The sequence below is a fragment of the Carlito syrichta genome, unplaced genomic scaffold (assembly GCF_000164805.1).
Source record: "Carlito syrichta isolate Samal-C Ts95f unplaced genomic scaffold, Tarsius_syrichta-2.0.1 Scaffold303209, whole genome shotgun sequence".
Classification (NCBI taxonomy): Eukaryota; Metazoa; Chordata; class Mammalia; order Primates; family Tarsiidae; genus Carlito; species Carlito syrichta.
In genome coordinates, this window is record NW_007247305.1 from 178,515 (window position 1) to 184,514 (window position 6,000).

Below are 6,000 nucleotides of genomic sequence, written 5' to 3' on the forward strand. Positions count from 1 at the left end.
AATAGCCAGGCTCAGTGGCTCAGCCTGTAATCCCAGCACTTTGGGAGGCTGAGGTGAGTGGATTGCCTGAGCCCACGGGTTCGAGACCCGCCTGGGCAACTTGGCGAGACCTCATCTCTACAATAAAATTTAAAAAACAGCCGGGCATGGTAGCGCATGCCTGTAATTCCGGCTACTCGGAAGGCTGAGGCGGAAGGATTGCCAGAGCCCAGCAGGTCAAGGCTGCAGTGGCCGGGAGCGGCCATTGCACTCCGGTCTGGACAACAGAGTGAGACTCCAACTCAAAAAAAATAAAAAATAAAAAAAAGATGTTACCAATAAGAGAAACTCAGGGAGAAATATGCAGGAATTTTCTGTATTACATTTGCAACTTTTCAGTACATCATACTATTCCAAAATCAAAAGTTTCCTTTTTCCAAGTGTGGGGGTGCTGAAAATAGATGGTTCCAGACTTTGAACTCCTAAAAAGATAAGACTTGCTGAGCACAGTGGTTTAAGCCTGTAATCCCAGCACTTTGGGAGGTAGAGGTGAGAGTATTGCCTGAGCCTAGGGGTTCGAGACCAGCTTGGGCAATTTAGCGAGACCTCGTCTCTAGAAGAAATCAAAAAATTAACCAGGCATGCGTGCCTGTAGTTGCAGCTATTTGGAAGACTGAGGTGGAAGGATTGCCTAACTCAGAATTTAAAAGAAAATAAAACTTAGCTCAGCCAATTATAGGTGATCAGTTGGGCATTAGTCATATTGTCTTGAACTTCCCATAGAAAAAGTTCAAATAAGGCAATCGCTCAAACTTTAGCCAATCAAATAATTTCTTTGTTCTATTTCTGCCTTCACTCTATAAGAGCTTTCTCTCAGAGCCCCTGTGAAGGAGACTCGAAGCACTTCTTGTTTGGAGGTACCTGTTTCAGGAATCTCTATCTGCTCAAATATACTCTTTAAAATTTTAATGTATCAAGATTTATCTTTTTTTGTTTTTTGGGTTTTTTTGAGTAGGAGTCTCACTCTGTCGCCCAGGCTGGAGTGCAGTGACATGCTCACAACCACCGCAGACTCAACCTCCTCGGCTCAGGTGATCCTTCTGCTTCATCCTCCCTGGTAGCTGGGACTACAGGCACATGCCACCACACTCAGCTAATTTTTTTATTTTTTGTAGAGATGAGGTTTTGCTGTGTTGCCCAGGCTAGTGCCATCTCCTGGGCTCAAGCAATTCTCCCACCTCTGCCTCCCAAAGTGCTGGGATTGCAGGCGTGAGCCACTGTGCCTGGCCAGAGCTACCTCAGTTTCATGGCCTCTTATTATTTTAACAGATGCATGATTCATTTGTGTCATCAAATATCAACACTTGTTCTAACTTTCTAAATGACAATCCTTAAGGCGTTGACTATTCACTTTTTTATTTGTTTCTTCATTACTTCAAGATAGTTGTTGCAGCACCAGGCATCACATTCTCATACAATTACATTCAAGACCAGAAGAAAAGGGGCAGCTGAAATGGGGATTTATCTTTTATGAAGGAGAAACAGGATGTAGACCCTTATTTTTTACATGGGGATTGTCAAAGATTCTCTCCTTGACCAATGAACTCTAGCCAGACTCCTCAGAGCAAAATTTGTCCTATAAAAACTACACACTCTCAGCACAAATGATGTCATCCACCCCATGCCCCCATATTGAAAGATTTAAACACTAACATAGTTTCTAATAGCTCAAGACGGCATCACTAGGATGACCCTAGAATGACCCTAGGCCGCTTTATTTATTTTGAGTTGGAGTCTCACTCTGTCGCCCAGACTGAAGTGCAGTAGCCTCGACCTGCTGGGCTCTGGCGATCCTTCCACCTCAGCCTTCCGAGTAGCCGGAATTACAGGCATGCGCTACCACTCCCGGCTGATTTTTTGATTTATTGTTGAAATGAGGTCTCGCTGCCCAGGCGGGTCTCGAACCCGCGGGCTCAAGCAATCCACTCACCTCAGCCTCCCAAAGGCGCGGGATTACAGGCTGAGCCACTGAGCCTGGCTAAAATACAAATTTTATTTACTTAACAGTTGTTTCATGGTTTCATTTATAAGTCACTTTTTTCCTTCTCTTTTAAAAAATTATTTAGTGCACATTGTAAGGTATTTTTTTTCTTTTCAATCATTACACTCTTCCTTCAGTACCAATTGTGGAATTACTCTCTCCCCCATTAATTAAAGCTACCTTTATCAGCCGGGCTCGGTGGCTCAGCCTGTAATCCTGCGCCTTTGGGAGGCTGAGGTGAGTGGATTGCCTGTGCCCGTGGGTTCAAGACCCGCCTGGGCAGCGAGACCTCATCTCTACAATAAATCAAAAAAATCAGCCGGGTGTGGTAGCACATGCCTGTAATTCCGGCTACTTGGAAGGCTGAGGTGGAAGGATTGCCGGAGCCCAGCAGGTCGAGGCTGCGGTGGCCGGGAGCGGTCACTGCACTCCAGTCTGGGTGACTGAGTGAGACTCCAACTCAAAAAAAAAAAAAAAAAAAAAAAAGCTACCTTTATCACATTCTAAATTCTTATTAATGCATATTTTATATATTATGTTTTCTGAAGCATCCCCTTCAATCAGCTTATCAGTTCTTATGTTGGTACCAGCACTAAAAGTATAAAACAGATCTAACTGAAAATAATGATACATGGCCCTCTAAGAATTTGTCTTTTGAAACTGCTGGAAACTCACCCTGTCAAAATTCCCTGTGTACCATGTGCCATCACAGAGTGGCTCTCTTACTGAATTTATTCCGTTCCATTTCCTTCTAACCTGGCTCACATCAGCTGCAGAAGTAACTAGCAGTATAGAGAGAGGCCAACGAATGACAAACAAAACACACACTGGTATAAGAAAGAAATTCCAAAACAGAGCACTTAATTATCCTCCATTTAAAAAAAAAAAGTACACACTGTATGATTCTCTCTATGTAACATTTTTTAAACTACAAACTTGGAGAAATGGTGAACAGATTAGTGGTTGCCAGGGAATAGAGTTGGTGTGGGAAGCAAGAGAGAGATCTGTTTGGTGATAAAAGAGCACCAGGAGGGATCTTGTGCTAATGGGAATTTTCTTATTTTGATTGTAGTGGTGGACACTCAAACCTATATGTGATAAAAATTACACAAAAGTAAGTACACACACATACAAATAAGTACACACAAAACTGGGGAAATGGATCCCTACCTCTCACATGTACAAAAAGTAACTCAAGATGGATCAAAGACTTAAATGTAGGACTTGGTACTATAAAAATCCTAGAAAAAGACCTAGGAAACACTTTTCTGTACATCGGCCTAAGCAAAGAATTTATGACAAAGATCTCAAAAGCAATTTCAACAAAAGCAAAAATAGAAAAATGAGACTTAATTAAACTAAAAATCTGCTCAGCAAAAAAAAATAGTCAACAGAGTGAACAGAAAACCTACGGAATGGGAAAAAATATTTGCAAATTATGCCTCAGACATAGGCATAATTAGACATAGTTAGACTCTATAAGGAACTCAAACAACCCAACATGAAAACCAACAACACCATCAAAAAGTGGACAAAAGACAGGAGTTCAAGACAAGCCTGGGCGACATAGCAAGACTTCGTCTCTACAAAAAAAATTTTTTTAATTAGCTGAGTATAATGGTGTGTACCTATAATCCTGGCTACTTGGGAGGCGGAGGCAGGAGGATAGCTTAAGCCTAGGAGTTCGAGGCTGTGGTGAGCCATGATCATGCCACTATACTTCAGCCTGGGTGACAAGAATGAAACTCTGTGTCAAAAAAAAAAAAGGAATTGCTAAATTGTTATTTAACTTGTGTTGAGACATTTTCCTAGAGTTTAGAAAGTCATGCTGGGCTCGGTGGCTCAGCCTGCAATCCTGTGCCTTTGGGAGGCTGAGATGAGTGGATTGCCTGAGCCCGCGGGTTCGAGACCCGCCTGGGCAGCGAGACCTCATCTCTACAATAAATCAAAAAAATTAGCCGGGCTTGGTAGCGTGGGCCTGTAGTTCCAGCTACTTGGAAGGCTGAGGCGGAAGGATCGCCGGAGCCCAGCAGGTCGAGGCTGCGGTGGCTGGGAGCGGCCACTGCACTCCAGTCTGGGCGACAGAGTGAGACTCCAACTCAAAACAAAAAAAAGTCATTTTTTTGGTCTATATTTTCCAAATGTTTCCCTGTATTTTAATTTTATATTCCATAATAGCAGATTAAAATAAATCACAAAGTACAGTCCTCCCAAAAAACTGGGGAAATCTGAATTTGATCAGTGGATTTTTGTTGTTGTTGCTGTTGTTATTGTTACTATCGTCATTGTGATGTTGTTCTGTAGTTTTGCAAAATGTTACCATTGGGAGAAACTAGATAAAGTGTAAGAAATCTCTGTACTATTTTACAACTGCATGTGAATCTATAATTATCTCAATAAAAATTTCCATTGAAAGAAAACAAGGGTTTTTTTCTTGATTATTACCTTCTTTAAGCAACTGATTGAAATTGCAACACAATTGCAATCTACCTAGAGCAGGGCTGACCAGCAGAACTTTCTGCAATGATGGAAATATCCCACATCTCCACTGCCCAATACAGGGACCACTAACTTGTGTGAATGGTGAGCATCTGAAATGTGGATACTGCAACTAAACAACTGAATTGTTTTATTTATTTATGTATTTTTAAATCATAGAGTTATGGGGTACAAGTGATTTACTACATAAGTAGGTTGCATGCAGGTGAAGTTTGGGCTTCTAGCTGGCCCTCTCTTGCTCTGATAGTGGATCAGGTACCCAGTGTGTTGCCATGTGCCCCACCCACCACTCCTCTGCCAGTATCCAGCAGCTGCGGATCCTACTCCATCCCTGAACTCATGTGGGAGGACGGCTTATGAGTGAGAACATGCGGTATTCAGTTCCTTGTTTCTGTGACATTTCATTTATTGTGATGGTCTCCAACTCCAACTTGCTGCAAAGGCCATGATTTTGTTCTTCTTTATAGCTGTGAAATATTCCATCATGTATATGTACAACATTTTCTTCATCCAGTCCACTTTCGATGAGCATCTAGGTTGAAGAACTGAATTTTTAACCGCATTAATTTTTATTCATTTATTTCTTTAGATTGAAAAACATGATTTATTTAGAGAGAGAAAGGAGATTCACCTCCCCAAGGTAGGGGAGGGGGCCAAAGCTAAGAAAATATGATGGCCATAGCTCAAAGAACCACATGACTTGACCAGAGCCTAGCAAAGCAATGGCTACATTAATTTTTATTCATTTAAACGGCCACCTGTGGCTGGTGGCAACCTATTGGAAAGCACAGAAATGAAATTTTGCCTTACACTCCCCAACCCCTTGTTGCAAGCAGTAAGGAAGAACACTCATTTCCCACAAAACTAATTAATAAACTCTGAGGACAGAACGTCTTCATTTTAAAATGGAGGTTTAAAAGGTGCATCCTGATGTGTTATTTCGAATGTAAAATAGGGTTGTGAGGCCCCCTCACAACTGTATTGCAGAACCTGCATACAGATAAATTGATGGCGCTGCAAGCGCCTAAGAGGTGATGATTTAGTACGCTTCCCACCGTTATTAGAAAACCTGGCTAAGAATAAGCCAGTAGCTTTGCTTTCCTATATTTGGGGGGAAATTAACAAAAGCTTCACCCCTGTCATTTCCTTCTAGCTTCTATTACAGCTCTTGCTCGAAAGCTTTCAGTTCTAGCGACATTTTTTAGAATACTGTAAGGGAAATTGGGCACAAATGTCCCATCTCTTCAAGCGCAATTACTAATGCTTCGCCAATCTGGGTGAATACGAAGAAAACCCTTAGAGAACCAGGGATAAAGGAGGGAGGGGCTTGGGTCTAGGCAGGCGGCCAACACGAATGGCTCTGTGCCGCCAGGCGGGCAGCCGCCAGCAGCGCCCAACCTGGGTCTGCAGCCACCGTTGTTGCAGAGCCCAGCGCAGACACAAGCCTGGGAGGTCTCCACACTCCCGGGAAGTTGCGGGGA

General features: G+C 42.6%; 1 protein-coding gene across 1 annotated transcript in view; it reads left to right on the top strand.

The window, feature by feature from the left end:
* The window catches only part of LOC103260442 (carbonyl reductase [NADPH] 1), an 18,601-nt gene that overhangs the window by 9,138 nt on the left and 3,463 nt on the right, over nt 1-6,000 (top strand). The window lies entirely within an intron of this gene.